A 19,507-nucleotide genomic window follows, 5' to 3' on the forward strand; every position below is an offset into this window, starting at 1 on the left:
GTGCTTACAAGAGGGCATTGGATGCCCCCCTTACCGTACGCAACGAGCAACGGCTGCATTTCAAAGTAATTCACTGCAGGCAAAGCAATGTCGGGAGTAAGTACGAGACACGATGAAGATTGCAAAAGCAGAGGCAGGGTCCATCATACCCAGCTCAGCACTATCTTCAATGCCTCCGGGAAACAGGGAGGAGAAAATTGGCAAACGAGAAAGCTGAATATCCAATTATAACTGCTATCAGCAACGTGCTGTGCCTGTTCAACGGCCGCACTCCATGGTAATAGTCGGTTTAGTTAAATAGAAATGTCAGTAGAGGCCCAGGCTGCAGACTTAATTGAGAGCCTCCAGGGACTTGAGAGGTGTTGCAGAAATTCAATTGGTTTCTATAAAAGGCCACATAATGCTCAAGTCAGAAAGATGCACAGTTGGGTTAATATTTTCAGAAATTAACTGGGTGCATAAGGCATGGAACAGATTTTTCTTTAAACACAGGGGTCTTAGTTTCCTTGGAATTCAACAACAAAAGGAAGAGCTCTCCAGGGCAATGGGGACTGATCACACTCTGTCTCATCTCCTAGATTGCCATTCTTTGCAGATGAAGCTTAATGGGGGATGTTCGTTGGCTGTTGGACTGTTGTAGTATCAAGACTAAACCCAATCCTGCCCTCACTCAATGCCCACACTAGAAATCCTCAATGCTGGACATCATTCAACAGAGGGAATCCAGTCTAAAATTCCTTCAGTAACATAGGACATCGCTTGCTTGCCTCTTACTGTTGTTGGCTTTTTGTGAGAATGGGTTGTGCTCAAGCAAGGGTGGCCTGGGAACATGTTGGGTTCATAAGGTTCTAGGAGCAGTATTAGGCCTTTTGGCCCATCAAGGTGTTAGTCTGACAGCTAAGAATGGGCCACAGGAGGCTGCGAAGGACAGTAAACTCAAGCCCCAAGTTTATGATAGGCCTGACAGTCAAAACACAAGTCTCATCTTCAACATGATTTGTGCTATTTTATGAGCAAGTAATCATACTTTGAATATAGTAGCCATTGTTATCCAAAGTATTTTTTAGCCTAGTCACAGTCAGCAGGCTGAAAGGCCAACTGGAAATATTTTCAATAAATATTTTTGTACCAATTCAATTGGTTCATTTTCCTTTCCAATTAATTTATATAGGAATGATTTACAATAAATGAAATAATATCAGGAACTTATACTGACTCAAAAAAAATTAGGAAGCAATGAGAAAAGCAAATAGTCGGTTGGCCTTTATTGTAAGAGGATTTGTGTACATGAGCAAAGAAGTCTTGTTGCAGTTGTAAAGAGGTTTGGTGAGGCCGTACCTGGAGTACTGTGCACAATTTTAGTCTCCTTAACAAAGGAAGGATATACTTGCCATAGAGGGAGTTGTAGTGAAGGTTCTAATTACTGGGGTGGTGGGACTGTCCGCTGAGGAGAGATTGAGGAGTGTAGGCTTGAATTCTCAAGAATTTAGAAGAATGAGAGGCAATCTCACTGAACCAGACAAAATTCTTATGGGGCTCAACAGGGTAGGTGGAGGAAGGATGTTTTCCCCTAGCTGGAGGGATGGGCGGTGTCAAGAATAAGAGGGCGTTGTCTCTTAGAACCGAGATCAGGGGGAATTTCTTCAGGTGGTGAATCTTTGGACCTCTCTCTTGCCCAGAGGACTGTGTGGGCTAAGCCATTGGGTATGTTCAAAGTAGCGACTGATGGCTTTCTACATATCCAGGTATATGGGCATAATGTAGAAAAATGGCTTTGAAGATCGGGCCATGATCTCGTTGAATAGCGGAGCAGACTCAAGGGGTCGGCAGGCCTACACCCACTCCTATTCTTGAAGTTCTAGTGGGCAGCACGGTAGCATGGTGGTTAGCATAAATGCTTCACAGCTCCAGGGTCCCAAGTTCGATTCCCGGCTGGGTCACTGTCTGTGCGGAGTCTGCACATCCTCCCCATGTGTGCGTGGGTTTTCTCCGGGTGCTCCGGTTTCCTCCCACAGTCCAAAGATGTGCGGGTTAGGTGGATTGGCCAGGCTAAATTGCCCTTAGTGTCCTAAAAATAAGGTTAATGGGGGTTGTTGGGTTACTGGGATAGGTATACGTGGGCTTGAGTAGGGTGATCATTGCTTGGCACAACATCGAGGGCCGAAGGGCCTGTTCTGTGCTGTACTGTTCTAATTCTAATTCTAACTATAGCTGCCAATGTCGTTAAGATAGGTTGACAATCAAAAAGTGATGAATAGGAAGTGCGTGCTGACACAAGATTTTAAATATCTTACTAAGAAGTCTTACAACACCAGGTTAAAGTCTAACAGGTTTGTTTCGAATCACCAGTTTTAGGAGCACTACACCTTCCTCAAGTGAATTAAATATCTTAATAGAGGAAGGTTAAAATGGGGCAATTTTTTTTTTAAAACACCCTCCCTGGTGGTTTCTTTTTGTTAAACTATCAAAGCAATCTACTGACTTTATTATGACAAGAAGATAATATAAGTCAGTGGTATTTATATGAAAGAAGCACAGAGTCAGCGATGCTGGTCTGTTTATTATGTAAAATAAAGCTCAAAAGAATGAGATGTCATTAAGCATCAATTCCACATGACTTAGAACAAATTCTAGATATCAATCATAGCCTTGCTTGTCTGTATGATTATTTATACCGAGACACAGCATTGAGAGCATGAAAACAAGGAGCAGACCGAACCATTCTCAGGAACTGACTGGAATATGTATCATGTCCTTTTCTAGGGGATATCCATTGAATTCTGTGATACATCTGGAGGCCACTCATGCCGATAATGTTTGTGCTGGCTCTTTGAAAGCATTAGCCAATTAACCCCATTCCTCTGCTTCTCTGTGAGGTGCTTGCACATGGAGCAGAGGCCGTTTTATTTTAATCTTGGGAGAGGGCGGGATTCCCCGTCCGTTCACGGCAGCGGAATTCTCCGGTCCGGCTGCAGCGAATGGGAGATTTGGCTGAGTGCCGAATTCTCCGTCCTTACGAGCAGTGGCAGCGGTGGCACACTTGCAATGGAGAATCCCGGCCTATGTCGTTTCCTTCTATTGCCCGACCTGTTCTCCTCTTGTGTCGATTGATCTTGCTTTCCCCATCCCCGCCTCCTTCCCGATCCCTCCTCCTTTATTTCAACTTGCCTCTTCTATGAACTCTTCCTTCTTTTCCAGCCACCTGTTTCACCCGACGCCTTGGCTAAGCTGCGTCCACAATCACTGGAGATCAACTAATCACATGTTAAAAATCTACCTATTGTTGGTCATAGTGGTCTACAGCACAGAAAAGGCCCTTCGGCCCATCACGTCTGTGCCAGTAAAGTAGAGGTCACTTCAGTAAATGTCACAGTTGCCTCTTTAACATTTCAGTAACTCCCAAAGGTTATACACAATACACCCTCCCATTCTCCTCGAGACATTGAGTACTTGTAAAGAAAGAAACGTGAGAGAGAGAGCAAGCATCTTGGAAGATGTCACCAATGATGGGTGAGTCCAGAACCAGGGGTCACAGTCTGAGGATTCAGGGTAAACCATTTAGGACAGAGATGGGGAGACATTTCTTCACACAAAGTGTGGTGGGCCTGTGGAATTCATTACCACAGGAAGGTGTTGATGCTAAAACTTTGGATATATTGAAGAGGCGGCTGGATATAGCACTTGGGGAGAATGGGATCAAAGGCTACGGGGAGAAAGCAGTTAGGCTATTGAGTTGGATGATCAGCCATGATCATGATGAATGGCAGAGAAGGCTCCAAGAGCCAAAAGGCCTCCTCCTGCTCCTATCTTCTATATATATTCAATTTTGAAACAGGAACACATTGTCAGACTTCCCTCCTCAACTCCAAGCTCATTCTCTCTGCCCAGTTAAATTCCTTATAGACCTCCAGAAAGTCCCCCTTTTCCAAGCCTCTTTAGTAATTATTTACAGCTCACCGTTTTAAAGCCAGTATTACTCTCAATATCAGAGAGTCTCGAGGTCATGGATAGTGCCTTTATGCAGTCCCCCATGGTGTTGAAAAGTAGATACGAAGATTCTAGACTGTGGTCAAAAATAAGGTAACCTTCGTTCATATTCTCTGCTCTCCTCAGGCACGGAGCCAATACTGCTATCTCTGAGGTGCCAACAGCTTTCTAGCACTTTACCCAGGGCAGCTGGCCTTCACGACTGACCTGATACCGAAGTGTTCAAATTGCACAGAGCACACCACAGCTACATCTGATCTGATTCGCACTCCACATCCACACTGCTCCTACATCGAGGAGGGGGACGTGAGGCTGCAAATTGGGACTTGGGGGTCAAAAAGGCACACCATGTACTGTGGTGAATGCATATTGAAGAACTCGCACACAACTGCACACTGCATTTGACATTACTGAAGGACAAGTACACAACGTATTGTATTGAGCACATCATGAAGGAGTCACACTGCATATTGCATCTTACATTCCTCGAGGACTCAACAAACTGCCTGGTACATTCTTTACTGCATTGAGTACACATCGAATGCAGTGTGTGTGTCCTTCACTCTGAGTGGAGGACACGAAGATTGAGTATAAAGGACACACACATACATACACGCACACACAATATATTTGCATTCGATATTACTGAAGGACACACTGTGTGCTGCATTGTACAATCTGAAGGAAGCATATTCTTCACTCACTGAAGCACGCACACTCTGTGCAGTGGATGTGTCCATCAGTAAGAATTCAATATAAGACCTGCCAATTACTTGTTTTGCTGGAGAAGGGGACTGTTACAGTGATTCAATAAGACCGTATATAATTTAGTGAGGTCCTGATACAGGAGTTTATCAGCGATTTAATTTCTTTTAGTTGCTCATGACGAGAAGTTCAGATGAAGAAAGGTCCATTTATCCTCATCCCGCCAGAAGTCCACTTCATCAGTACTCTATCTAGTTGTTTCTTAAATCAACCCAGTGTCCACTGTCCATCATGATGATCTATCAATCACACTCTACATTTGCCTTACACACCATACTCTCCTGTCCTGCTGTAGCTCGGTGTTAGTGTACCCTCCCCTGTGCTGGAAAGTCATTGATTCAAGCCCCACTCCAGAAACTTGAGCAGATTAATCTAGGCTGAACAACCCAGTGGAGTGCAGAGAGGGTGCAACCCTGTCGGAGGTACTGTCTTTCAGATGAGGCTTTAAACTAAGAGTGGGATTTTTCCCTTTAGTGTTAGGAAAACAAAGGTAGTTTTAAGGGATTTATATTTGAATTGGGAACCCAATGGAAATAAGGTATGGTTTTAAATGTGTTTAATAGAATATTTCTGTGCCTTAAGGGTGAAACATAAAGTTAGATTCATGCTCTACAAGGGTATTTGTATGAGTGGGGGTTGTCCAACTGTGTTTCTATTTTACTTAGAGAGGTCTACCACGTGAAGAATAAATAAACCAGCAGTGGTTGATTAGCAACTGGGGCCTTGTATGGTAAAGAAGCTTTTAAGTTTTAGTTTAGCTAATTTGATACCAGTTGAAGATGGATAGTGAGAGATGGCAGCTTTAACATCTCTGCGAGAAGTAGTTGATTTTAGAAAGTTAAAGAGGCAGTGGTTAGCACTGCTGCCTCACAGCGCTGAGGACCCGGGTTTGATCCCAGCCCCGGGCCACTGTCTGTTGGAGTTTTCACATTCTCTCCCCATATCTGCGTGGGTCTCACCCCCAAAAACCAAAAAGATGTGCAGGATAGATTGATTGACCACGTTAAATTGCCCCTTAATTGGAAAAACATAATTGGGTATTATAAATTTACAAAAAAAGGTAAGTTAAAGAGGGAACATATTTCTTAGCTTTGCTGGAAGAAAAGCCACACTGTGAAAATTTTAAAGTGTGTTTTTGGGAGTGAAGTTTGAAACTCTCACATGACAATCATCTGGGGGAGATTCTGAGGTGACATTCATAAACATTCACTTGGAGTTCAGAACGGAGAGTGTATTTGCTCACAGTCATCTTCTATGCTTAAAAGGGACTTTGTGTTGCTGGGACCTTTATAGTTTAAGATGTGTTAATAATGTAATCTGTATTCACCTTAAAATCGGCGTGTATGTGTTGAGCTAAGGAGTATGTGAGGAGTAAAGGAGTATCCTATAATAATCCAACTTTTCACGTTTAATACTTTCTTTCTGGTTGTTAAAACTAATTAAGTAATGATCCATCCTGTGACTCTTCCTCCACATATTATAATTATAAAAGTTAGTCTTTTGAGCAGAATTCCATTCTGGGAACTTTCGTCCAGTTATAACACCACTGCGATCGCAACAGTAGCGGGTTTTGAGGTTGTAGAGGCGGCCTGCCATTGGCCGCTGCTGTCAATGGAGTTCCCTGCTGTTCACCCCATCCACCCACTGGACGATCTTGCTGGCGGGAACGCCCTGGAAAATCCCACCCGAAGGCCTCTTCCGTCAGATGGGTGTTGAAAATTCTCGGGTGCTATTTGAAGAAGAGCAGGGCAGTTCTCCCTGATGTTGATTTATCCCTCCACCAACACCTAAAACAAGCTATTATCTCATGGCTGTCTGTGGGAGCTTGCTGTGCACAAATTGGCCACTGCGATTCCAACAGTATAACAGCATCTGCACTTCAAAAATACGTTTGGAGGTTGATAAGGCATTCTTTAAAAGAAAGGCAGTCTTTTTGATGAACTGTGCGGTTAAATCGGAATTGGAATCGATATTAACCTATCTAGTCATGATTTTAATGTTTCCAAGTAGCATTTGTACTCTGAAGAGCATTCACAATGATAACAAGTGAAGCACAACTTCCTCCCTTATTCATTCCAACTCTGAGAGACAGGCCAACATTCTATCCACCTTTCTGATTAATTTTACCTGTCCATAAGTTTTTAATTCCCTGTGCACTGGGGAACCTATATCCTGGTGCTCCCCTCCAGTCTCGCATCTTTAATTTGTCTTTCTGGGATCCACAGTCAATGGCCTCGCACTTCCCCATATGAAAATCCACTTTACGTTGATTCCTCCCCACTCACTTAGACCTTAGCAAGGCTCTGTGCGCAATTCAGCGGAAATAATTCGACATCCACTTTTGGGCGCGTTTGGCAGGGCGTTTCTCTACAGGTGCAGAACGGAGATTCACCCCGCGTTTCACCTGCAACTTGCCGGTTTTTTGGGTCTCGGGAAGTTTCTCTCTGCCGAGTCCACACTTCAGGCAATTTCCTGCTGATGAGCGCAGATCAGGGCGTCATTTTGACTGGCAGCCTTGATCCCTCTACCCCCCATTTCAGGTCCACCCCCCACCTCCCCGGCTTTATTGACTCCCACTCCCTTCTCTCCCCCCCCCCCCCCCCCTCACCCTCTCGAGGTCCCTGGAATTCTCCCCCTGCCCCCCACCCCCTTTAATGGGCAAGGCCCTTACCGGGGCACACTCCTGGCAATGCTAACCTGGCACTGGGCACCTTGGCAGCCTCAGTGCCCCTGGCACCATGGCAGTGCCATCCAAATGCCGTGGCAGTACCATGGTGGCACTGCCAGGGTGGCAATGCCAGGGTCAGCCTGGCAGTGCCAAGGTGCCCAGATGCCAGGGTGCCCCCCTGCCCTGTCCCCGACTAATGGCTCATTTAAATATCATTATCTGGATCACACGCAGCGAGGGCGTGATCCAGATCACGCAGGGTGGGGCGAGTCCGTGAGATTCATCCTTAGCGCTCAGCTCCGCGCTGGGCGCAACACGGTGGCTGAATCACGTCCCGTTTCCAACTAGATATTTCACTGTGCCTCCTTAACTTAGGGTCATTGACAAACTTGGCAGATTCAACTTTCTATTCCTTCATCTAGGTCAGCGATAGAAATGGTGAAAAGTGGGGGTTCCAGCCAAATCCTTGAGGAACGCTATTCATCCCATCCTTCCAATCACGGCATATACTCTTTGCCTTCACTCTCAAGTTTGCCATCTCTCAAACCCATGTTACAAGATTACCTCCAACTCCACGCTTTTCCATTGCTGCTAATGATCTCTTTCAACAAGCACATTGCTCGCAGCCCTGATAGGCTGCAGTACAATTTATGGACACATCAGTGAGACAGAACCTTTCCTGCTAATTGATGCCTGGTAGGCTGACTGCTGCATTACAATTCCGGGGACTTCATTAAAAGCTCCTGGAATGGACCAGGTCTGTTTCACTGCAGTCTAGAGCTTCAATGTATTTTACGTTTGGCATCCAGCATTGCACGGAGCTGCAAATGGAAAATAGCAAGCAACGTCCGTCAGTACGCAAGTACATTACAAGACTCGAGGTGAATATAGATGTATGTTAGCATTTAAACTGGCAGAACTTTGATCAATATTAGAGCTGAACTGTAAGTAAGCAAAGGAATATGACAAAAGGGGCAGCACAGTGGCTAGCACTGCTGCCTCACAGCATTAGGGACCTGGGTTCAATTCCGGCCTCGGGTGATTGCCTTTGTGGAGTTTGCACTTTCTCACCGTGTCTGCGTGGGTTTCCTCCGGGGGTTCCGTTTTCCTCCCACAGTCCAAAGATGTGCAGATCAGGTGGATTGCTGCACTAAAATTGCTCTTTAGTGTCACAAAGATGTGCAGGTTTGGTAGGGTTACGGGGATAGGGCGATGGAGTGGGCTTAGATATGGTGGTCTTTCAGAGGGTGGGCACTGACTCGATGGGCCAAATGACCTCCTTCTGTCCTGTGGATCCTATGGAAGGTGGTCATTGACGATCAGACTCTCACTAATTCCTATTTCGCTAACAATCATGGAAATTTCCAATGAACGAATAAAAAAATCTATCAACCCTCTCGAGTGTAATCACATCCTTCCTGGAATATGACGACCAGAGCTCCACGCAGTATTTAGCTGTGGTCTAACTAATATTTTATACATTTCTAGTGGAATGTACCATTCTTATCCTTTATGTTTATACAGGAAAGTATCCTCTTTGCCTTCTTGACCACCGTATCTACCTGTTCTAATATTTTCAGGAATCAGTGGATTTACAACTCTGTTCCTCTCAATTTCTCAGTATCTTACTGTGGATTACATTTCCACCTTCTCTTCTGATAGTATTAACTCGTGACAGAGTGGAACGGTGGTTAGCACTGTTGCCTTACATCGCTGAGGGCCCGGATTTGATCCCGGGTGCAATCACTGACCGTCTGGTGTTTGCACATTCTCCCCGTGTCTGTGAGAGTCTCACCCCCACAACCCAAAGATGTGCAGGGTAGATGAATTGGCCACACTAAATTGCACCTTAATTGGAAAAAAATTGGGTACTCTAAATTTTTAAAAAAGTATTAATTCTTGATGTGGTCCAGTTTCACAGATGCCAGACACCCGCTGGTTTCTCGCCCAAATTGCTGTTACTTCAAAGTGTGATTTTATGCATCGAGCACTGGCAGGGTAATTGACCATGGCCAAGTCTGATCCTCTGCTTGCTTGTAGTCCCCGTACACATACACCTCCAGCAGGAGTCCCTGGGTAACACTCAGGACCTGGAGACCAGGCAGCTCCCTCCTGAGGAGTAGTGAAGCAAACTACAGCTGAGATCACCAAACCCAACAGAGCGGGAACTGGTTCCACATCCTTCTGGGATTCAGCTACATGCACAAAGGGTTTGGGGGAGGGGGTGTGGCTTTTAATCCCATTGTGACACAAAGATGAGGAGAAATATTTACCACAGAGAGCTGTTGAGGCTGGGTCATTAAGTACATTCAAGGTTTGAGATAGACAGATTTTTAATTAGTAAGAATCGAGGGTTATGGAGATGAGGCAGAAGAGTGGAGTTGAGGGTTATCATATCAGATCAGTCATGATCTCATTGAACAGCAGAGTAGACTTGATGGGCCGAATGGCCTACACTAGCTCCTGCGTTTTACGGTCTTTCCATTAAAATTTCAGTTACCCAAACATGGTGAACGATTGTATTTAAATAGCGCCTTTCATAAGCTCAGCACATTCCAAAGCACTTCATGGCTCATAAAGTCCTTCGGAAGTCTAGTCACACAAAACCTCACAGCGGTTACAGCACAGAAAGAGGCCATTCGGCCCATCACGTTTGTGCCACTCCCCTTGCAAAAGCAACACACACCCTTTTCCTTGTAGCCCTGCAAATTCGTTTCTCTTCAGATAATTATCTTCTGAGAGCTATGACTCAATCTGTCCCCACCACACTCTAGGCCAGTGCATTCTCCATCTCCCCGTTTAATGGGTTAAAAAAAAATTTTTTTCCCTCATGTTGCCATTGCTCCTGATGCTGGTTCTCATCCTTCCACCAATGGGGACAGCTTCTTCCAATCAACGCTGTCCAGATCCCTCATGATATTGAACCCCTCAATCAAACCTTCTCTTCGGCAGCAGACAGCAAAGTCCCATCAGCAGAAATGTGATAATGGCCAAGTAAAAGCCGCTTCCAGTGACGTTGTACAATAAATATTGGGAAGGGCAAGGACGAGAAGTCTCTTACTTTTCTACAATATAGTGCCATGGGATTCTTATCATGTGGACCCGAGAAGGCAGGCAGGACGTCAGATTAACATCTCATCTGTAGGACCTTGACTCGGAGTGTCAGTCTAGATTTTTGTGGCGGAAAAGGCTTGGGACTCTCAGACAAACACCGCACTCAGGGTATTACACTCCCAGACCAGACCCCAGCAGTGGCGAGGATACTGGACAGAAACCCCAATATTTCATTGTAATTTTGCAGGCCTGTGAAGAAAGGACACTTCGCTCCAGGAGTGATTTCATGCAAAATAGGGATATGGTATTAAAACAAACTTTATTGCTAACACAACGTTAAAATATCTTTACAAGAAAATAGCTTACACAATACTAATCATTGCAGTTTCACAATAACCCTTAACTGCTATCTTCACTCCCACTCAAACAACAAAACCATCTCAGCTCTCAATCCACTTTTAAATACATTTAGTAGACACAGGTGTACTTGCTTCAGAGATGGTCTTTGCGACTGTTTTAAGAGTCAGACCAGAAACGTAGGTTCTCTTGACAAATTAAGTTCTTTACCCGTCAGTCTGGTCTCAATAAAACTCGAGAGGGATCTGTAGGTATGGTATTATTTATTTTTAAACAACTTGCAAGGCTGACCCGCTCTAAAGAGATTCAGAACACATACAGTCTCCTGAAACTCCCAAAGCCGAGTGAGACAGAGGACAAAGAGATCTCCTATACATATCATTCAAATGGCATCAAGTTTCACATACAAGATTCCCATGGGTCATCCTATACACCTCCTGACCTGGCCATGTATTCTGATTGGCTCACCGCATTCCTCAACCCTGGGCCTCTTGTTACCCAGCATTCTTTTCACCATCCTCTGCACGAGGCTCCCTTCCCCCCTTTCTGGCCATGCTCCGCTCAATTCCTTTGTTCTTTGTCTGCTAACTCACTACCATCAGACCAGCTCTATCCTCTACATTATTCTAACTAATGATCCTATTTTATATCACATTCGTTTGTTCAATTCCTCACTCTAGCTGGTGACTTCGAAAACATTCAGAAAAACCAACTGAACAATCCCTGCTAAAATGACTGATACTCTAGCACTACCCATTAGTTACATAATTTTACCAGGCTGAAACAATGTATTTAATTAAATACTCCACAGGGAACCGTCTTAATCCAAACAAAAATCCATTAGCCCAACTTTTTATGGTGCTTTAATTGCACATCTGCTCACAAAAACATAGTTGCCTTTCAAAACAGGATTTTTAAAAACATGAATGCAGCAGGCATACACACACTAACCAGGACTTTTAACCCTTACTGCAAAAAATACATCATACAATGTTTCTGAAATTCCTACATTCATCACAAGGGGCACACACGTGCATGTACATGTACACCTGCATGCACGCGTACACACACACATGCACTTGTGCATGCACATGTACACACATGCATGTACACATGCGACACACAGACAAAAGGGGAGACAGATAGACATTAGCATGAGCTCCCATCCTTTTGTCTGACCTTCCCAGCCCCCCCGCCTCCTCACTCTGACTTCCCCAGCACCAAGCTCAGTTGGCTGGACAGCTGGTTTGTGACACAGAGCAAGGACAGCAGTGTGGGTTCAATTCCCCTACCGGCTGAGGTTACTCATGAAGGCCCCCATCTTCTCAACCTTGCACCTCGCCTGAGGTGTGGTGATCCTCAGGTTAAATCAATACCAGTCAGCTCTCCTCCCTCAAAGGGGGAGGCAGCCTATGGTCACATGGAACTATGCTGAAAAAGTAAGTGAAACATACGCTTGCAGATATTGCACCAGCCTGGAACTGTCACAAACCTCTCCATCATCGTCTACTGTCAAGAAATCAGATGTATCAAACATCAATGATCATTTGGGCAGCACGGTAGCACAGTGGCTAGCACTGTGGATTCATAGCACCAGGGTCCCAGGTACGATTCCCCACTGTCTGTGCGGAGTCTGCACCTTCTCCCAGTGTCTGCGTGGATTTCCTACGGGTGCTCCAGCTACCTCCCACAATTCAAGGATGTGCAGGTTAGGTGGATTGGCCATGCTAAATTGCCCTTAATGTCCAAAAAGGTTAGGAGGGGTTATTGGGTTAAGAAATAGGGTTGAAGTGAGATCTTAAGTGGGTCGGTGCAGACTCGATGGGCCAAATGGCCTCCTTCTGCACTGTATGTTCTATGTTCTATTGTAGAGCAACGCCTGTGTTCCATTGGCACCAATAGATCAGATTAAAACGCTGAGTCCTGCCACGTCTAGTCACGTGGACAATTAAGTAACTAAAGAGAGGAGGCTCCATCTGAATGATGGAGGAGCTCAGCATGCGAGTGCAAAAGACAAGGCAAAAGAGTTTGCAACTATGGTCAATCAGAAGAGCTGTGTGGATGATCCGTCTTGGCTAACACCCGTGATCCCCGGCCTCACAGACACCAGTCTTCAAATAATTCGATTCACTCCATGTGATATGAAGAAGATGGCGGAGCACACTTAACACAACAAAGGTTATGGGCCTCAACGGCATCTCGCGTTCCAGAACCAGCCTTAACTAAGCTGTTTTCGATAAGCAAATGGGTTGCTGTTGAATGCATTAAACCCAGCGTCATTTGCAGCATTTCTACACCACATGGATTCAGCGGTTCGAGGGCAGCTCACCACCACCTTCTCAAGGACAATTAGGGATGGGCAATACATACTGGCATAGCCGGCGACGCCAATATCCCATGAACTGATTTTTAAAAAATCATCCTGAACATCTCAATTCGAGAACTCCTTAACCTTTGATGTTATTTGACTAACAATCCAGAGAGAGTGTTTTCAATTCCCACCATGGCAGTTTGAGAATCTGAATTCAGTTTTCTTTTTATATCTAGAAATTAAAAGTTGATATTAATAACAGGGATTGTGCAGCTGTTGTGGACCTGGATGTGAAGTGCGAGAATTAAATGGGTAAGGCAGGTTCTGATGTACTTTCTGTATAAATAGGCAGCTATTTTTTGCTGCAATCCTATGATATGCATGTGTGCTACCTTGGTTAGAAATGAGTTGTTTTAGGCAGTTAACAGTCTCAAGGTTGACGTTAACTGGGTCAGTTGCTACAGAGCTTTATATAACTAAACTCTCCAGGCTCCCGAATAAAGCTGATGTGTTCCCGTTTCATTTGAACGACTGGGTCATTAAGCCGCCCCATAGGTTTTCAAGCTGCTTCCCAGAAGGTCCTGGAGGTCATCCTATTGCAGATAGTTTGGGAGCGGAACACTGAACGATATTACAGCACAGAAAAAGGCATTCAGCCCATTGTGTCTGTGATGGCCCAGAATGACCCTTCACTAGCCACCCATCCTACTCCCACCTTTCACCCCCTGGTCTGTCACTTTGAAGGTTGCAGCACTACAGATGCAGATCCAGGTACCTTTTAAATGAGACAAGGGTCACTGCCTGGATATTGGCCGCAGAGGTGTATGATGACCAGCTGATGGTCACATATCAGCTGCACGTTCATTGAGTGGAACTCCTTTCATTTTGTGCACAGTGGCCCGTAGGAGGACATGCATCCCGTCAATTACCCCCTGGACCAGGGGCATCCCGGCGATGGCTGCGAGCCCCACTGCCTGGGCATCCTGGTGGGCTTGGTCCAATTTGAAGTGGATGTATTGAGCCTGCCTGGGCATATAGGGCCTCATTGATGGCACGGATGAACCTGTGCACTGAGGTCTGTGAGATCCTGGACAGGTCCCCATGACGTGATGTTCAGGGCGACCGTCAGCTTGACAGCCACCGGGAGTGGGTGTCCTCCCTCATACTCCTGCGGTGCCAGGTGTGCCATCATCTGGTATTCCTGCTCAGCCGGAGTCTTCAACGGCATGCCTGGTCCGGCATGTCCTCGAATGACAGGTGGTGCCAGTACACACGAGGCCTCATGCAGCACCTCCTTGGCACCTCCTTCTCCTCAGCCTGTTGGGAAACTTGTTCTCCATCCTGAGTGGCTGCCTCCTGTCGCTCTGCTGCTGCACACTCCGCTGCTGAAGCTTCCTCCTTCCCCCCCTTGAGCAGCGCTAGCTCGCACAGCTGCGGGTATCGCATAGGGCTGTGTCGACCAGCAGGAAGGCCACCATCGCTGGTTGAATTCCAATATCTAGGGCAGCACAGTGGTGCAGTGGTTAGCACTGGGACTGCAGCGCTGATGGCCCTGGTTCGAATCCCGGCCCCGGGTCCGTGTGGAGTTGGCACATTCTCCTCGTGTCTGCGTGGGATTCGGACCCAAAACCCAAAAGAAGTGCAGGATAGGTGGATTGGCCACACTAAAACTGCCCCTTAATTGGAAAAAAATATATATTGGGTACTCTAAATTTTTTTTTAAAATTCCAAAATCTATTGCTTGCAAGGGGCAACACCTCTGCAGGGGATGAAAGGCCGGCATGTTAGCATGGTGCATGCTTCACATGCCCAACCTGACCCACCAGGCTATATGGTGGCCCTGGTTGGCACTGCGTGCTCTGTCCCCACATGTCGCCCCTGCATATCCCTCTCACACCCCAACATCCCTGGCCCCGTGGGTGGCTGGCACGATGAGGGTCTCTGGCCCTGGCACCAGTCCCTGATTCCAGGGGGTATGTACCATGGCCCCCCCAGGGGTTACTATGGGTGTTGCCCTGCATGGGCCGGCAGCGGGTGGGGGGTGGTGGATAGTGCGGCATGGGAGTGAGGGCACCGTGGTAATGGCGGTCTGTGCCTATCCCAAGTCCTGTGCCCCCATCATCAACCCCCCCCCCCGCCTCCCCCGGGCCCTGGCAGGGTCACCCCACACCCGGGCCAGCCCGGCCAGTGTCCGGCCCGGCAGCCCACAGTCGCTTCTCTCTGTGTCCTACCTCCTCTCTCTCTACCTCAGCAGCCACCACGCCGGCTTCACATTCTCTGAAAGCACAAGTGAACCGCACCGTTGGGAACTTGGCCCATCGGAGGAGGAGATTCGCCGAGACTCTGGGGAATACCAGGTCGGGCCCGCTACCGATATAAAATGGTTTTACTGTATGTGCGTTCCGGTACACATTGATGACACTGTTGAACTGACGGACGATCGCAATTTGGCATTAAATCGGCGCCTGCCGCGATTTTGGCATTGGAACCTATTCTCCGCCCAATCTCATTTCACAATTTCGGCGGCAGCAAATGGAGAATCCCGCCCACGATATTCATTCAATGAGCCAATTGCTAGGGCAGAGTTCATTTGCACTCGCTATGATAGATTCACATGCAGAAGCCCGTGCTTTGCAACCAGAAGGAATTATGTCCTAAGCTTGCACTTTGAGAGCTAAGGTCCCTCACACTCATTTACAGAGTTTGGCCCATGTCCAAGTGATGGAGGCCTGATCTTCTTTCTAATCTTCTGGCCTTGGCAGCCTTCTACTGCCATTCCCACTTTGGGCCTGCTCCAGTGGCCAGCACACACAAAGCGGTTCTGCAGCAAGAGATACAGAGAAGATAGACAGAGAAACTACTGCTGTAAAGAATGAAGACCCCAGCCCACCTACTGTGACCCTGCCATATAAATAGCGTTGGTGGGCACAGCCGGGAAGGAGGTGGGATCATGGTGTTGGGAAATAGCCCAATTCGCGAGGATGAAAATCTGGAGCGTTGCATCAGCCACACTTCGCAGGATGTATTACTGATGCTATTAAACACCTGGTCAAGGCACCAATCGCTTGACCAGAAATGCACTCTGGACTTCTACAATGGGAGGCAAATAGGAATTGTATCCACCTGCTCTACGCCATTGGGAAAGCCATTGTATCCCAGAAGCACAGGTTGTTGGGTGCAGTAAAGGGTTAAAACTCCAGGGAAGCAGCACAAATGAAGCTACTTGAAATACTTCGCATGTCAGCTCCTAAAATAGTGCAAATGACGGGCAGCACGGTGGCACAGTGGTTAGCATTGCTGCCTACGGCGCTGAGGACCCGGGTTCGAATCCCGGCCCTGGGTCACTGTCCGTGTGGAGTTTGCACATTCTCCCTGTGTCTGCGTGGGTTTCACCCCCACAACCCAAAGATGTGCAGGATAGGTAGATTGGCCACTCTAAATTGCCCCTTAATTGGAAAAAATAAGTGGGTATTCTAAATTTATTTTAAAAAATAGTGCAAATATGCAAACCCTCGAAATAGTCATCGACAAACCTGACAATATTGCTGAGCAGCACAGAGAATCATATCGCTAGAATTAAGCCGCTCACTTGGATGTGCAACTAACTTTCAGAGCAGTTCAGATGCAATAAGTAAGTCACCTGCCACCTGAATATCGAACAGCCAGAAGTCTGGCCATCCACTCAAGAGCCAGGTGGAGATCCAATGGAAAAGTGATGCTCTCTGCAAAGCACAAGACCCAATGCCCACCATCCATCTTTGAACTCGGCTCCCTTTGCTTCATAAGTTTGCGTTAGAAAGCCTTTTGGGTGAGTGCGGCACGGTGGCCCACTGGTTAGCACTGCTGCCTCACAGCACCAAGGATCCAGGTTCGGCCCCGGGTCACTGTGTGTGTGTGAAGATAGCACATTCTCCCCTTGTTTGCGTGGGTCTCACCCTCACAACCCCAAAGATGTGCCAGGTAGGTGGATTTGCCACGCTAAATTGCCCCTTGATTGTAAAAAAAATTGGGTACATCAGCAAAATGGAGCTTTGAGGGTATCAATCCCTCCAACTGGAAAAGGAGCAGGCCATTCAGCCCTTCAAACTTGTTCTGCCATTCAATTAGAATATTGCTACTCTGCTGCTTCAACTTCTTTTAACTGCCTTGCAATCCGTATTCCTGGATTGCCTTCACAAGAAAAATCTATCGATCTCAATCATTTCTATTCATCACTTTACTTTGAACAGGGGTTTGTGGGGGGAGTGGGGAAGTGTAAGTCCCAGTTTTCTTCTACTCTGTGTTCACCATGTACCCTCTTTGCTGCGGATGGCGTCTGAAGATCCCGAACCTTTTACTTCCTCCTCCTGTTTGGGGCCAGTGTAAGTCAAGGCTTGTTAAAAGTCCTTTGATTCTAACTGTAACAGATGAAACAGGGGAACTTTCCCCCTTCATCTGTTTATTGTTCTGGATGCTGTGCAGGAAACCAAAAATAAAAAATGATTGCTGACAAATGCTTGAAGAAAATTTCAGCCAACAGCTGTGCGGGAGATGAAATATAAAGTTCTCAATGGGGTTGACAGGGCAAAAAAAAGATTTGCATTTAATACTATCATTCATAGCCGGAGATGTCTCAAAGATTTTCAGCCAAATGTAGTCACGGTGCATAGCAAACTCCCACATCAACAATATGATAATGTATAGATAACCTTGTTATGTGATATTGATTGATGAATAAATATTGGCCGGTACATCAGACAGAACTCTCCTTCAAAATAGTGCTGTACGATCTTTTGCGTCAAGTTGAGGGGAACCTCTGTTTAATGGGTCGGAATTCTCCAGCCGTTGGAACCCGGCCCACGGGTTTCTTGGCAGCGTTGGGTGGCTCCAATGGGAAATCCCACTGACAAGCAGCGGGAGTAGAGATTCCCGCTCCCAGTGAACGGCACGCCGCTGAGAAACATGCAGGTGGGGGACCGCAGAACCCAGCCCATGATCTGAAAGAAGACGTTTCTAACAATGTGGCACTCCCTCTGTACTGTGTCAGAATATCAACCTTCATTATTGTGCTGAGGGCCTGTCGTGAGACTTGAGCCAACATCCTCCTGACTCAGAAACAGGAGCGCTACCAACTGTGCCATCGCTAACGAGGTGAGGGTAGATGTCTCCCCAGGTGTGGGAGCTGCGGCTTCATGGGGGGGGAGCACATCTCAGAACAAGCAGGTCAGCCACTCAGCTGAGGAGGCATTTCTTCAGCCAAAGGGCTAGGAACCTTTAGAATTCTCTACCACAGCGAGTTGTGGATATCTCAGAGGTTAATAGATGTTTGGAAGCTGTGAGGCCGATATTGAACTCTTGTTAGCGTTCCGCTGGATCGCCAACATGGGTGGATTCGGAGGGAATCACATTTCCTGATTTTCCTCGCCCCTCACCGGTGATGGTTATGAATACATTTGAAGGGCGGCACGGTGGCGCAGTGGGTTAGCCCTGTTGCCTCACGGCGCCGAGGTCCCAGGTTCGATCCCGGCCCTGGGTCACTGTCCGTGAGGAGTTTGCACATTCTCCCCGTGTTTGCGTGGGTTTCGTCCCCACAACCCAAAGATGTGCAGGGTAGGTGGATTGGCCATTCTAAATTGCCCCTTAATGGGGTACACTAAATTTATTTTTTTTTAAATGAATACATTTGAATGTATTGGAATGTATTTTGAATTACCCAGCCCTCTGTCGCAAGATCCCTTCCTCACTGAACATTCAGTGACGTCACATCAACAAGGTTTACAAACGTTATTTGAAGACCTTAATCAGTCGGGGTGAGAGGGGTAAGCAACGGTAGGTATAGCCCCTAGAGGAAGAGGAACATTCCTTTTTAAAAAAAATAAATTTAGCATACCCAATTCATTTTTCCAATTAAGGGGCAATTTAGCGTGGCCAATCTACCTAGCCTGCACATCTTTGGGTTGTGGGGGTGAAACCCACGCAAACAGGGGGAGAATGTGCAAACTCCACACAGACAGTGACCCGGGGCCAGGATCGAACCTGGGACCTCGGCGCTGTGAGGCAACAGGTCTAACCCACTGTGCCACCGTGCTGCCCCAAGAGGGACATTCCTGGGCAGTGCCCTGGTACTGCCCCTTGTCACAGGTTGGCATGTCCAGGCTGGCATGGTGGCAACCTATGCCAAGGGGCAATGCCAGGGCAATCCCTCATGGTAGCCATGTTGATGGGGGGAGGTTGTTTCCATTATGATTGGTGGCGGGGTACATTCTGTTCTGGTCGTCACACTACCTGAAGGAAGTGGGGTCTTTGCAGAGGGTGGGCAATTGAGGAGAAAAATTCCTCCCCTGGTCTCATTCACCCTTCCTATTTCCCCATTAAGTCCCTTTCCT

At 46.8% G+C, this 19,507-nt stretch overlaps 1 protein-coding gene across 3 annotated transcripts in view; it reads right to left on the reverse strand.

The window, feature by feature from the left end:
• The window catches only part of LOC119955173 (DENN domain-containing protein 5B), a 291,496-nt gene that overhangs the window by 78,586 nt on the left and 193,403 nt on the right, over nt 1-19,507 (reverse strand). The window lies entirely within an intron of this gene.

Source organism: Scyliorhinus canicula, chromosome 20, assembly GCF_902713615.1.
Source record: "Scyliorhinus canicula chromosome 20, sScyCan1.1, whole genome shotgun sequence".
Lineage (NCBI taxonomy): Eukaryota > Metazoa > Chordata > Chondrichthyes > Carcharhiniformes > Scyliorhinidae > Scyliorhinus > Scyliorhinus canicula.